Raw genomic sequence first — 294 nt, 5'->3', positions numbered from 1 at the left:
CATAAAATATGCATTTTTTTTCTGTGAACACATAGTGATCAGATATATATTTCAGACACCTCTGTGATCTAACATAGAAAACTTAATTATAATTACTTTATCAGAGATAAAATAGAGTACTGAATCAGTAATTAATTATTACTTTTATAATTAATTATGAAAATACAGCTATTAAGATTATAAAGTATTATGTGGTCAGTGGAATTTTACTTTTCTCTCAGGTGTCAATGCTCTCCAGCCAATAACTGCAAGGATCCTCAGCAGATGAATCATTGGCAGAAGCCCCTACCACTG

This window comes from Galeopterus variegatus, unplaced genomic scaffold (assembly GCF_000696425.1).
Source record: "Galeopterus variegatus unplaced genomic scaffold, G_variegatus-3.0.2 Scaffold7859, whole genome shotgun sequence".
In the NCBI taxonomy this organism is placed as follows: Eukaryota; Metazoa; Chordata; class Mammalia; order Dermoptera; family Cynocephalidae; genus Galeopterus; species Galeopterus variegatus.
This window is presented reverse-complemented; position numbering follows the sequence as displayed.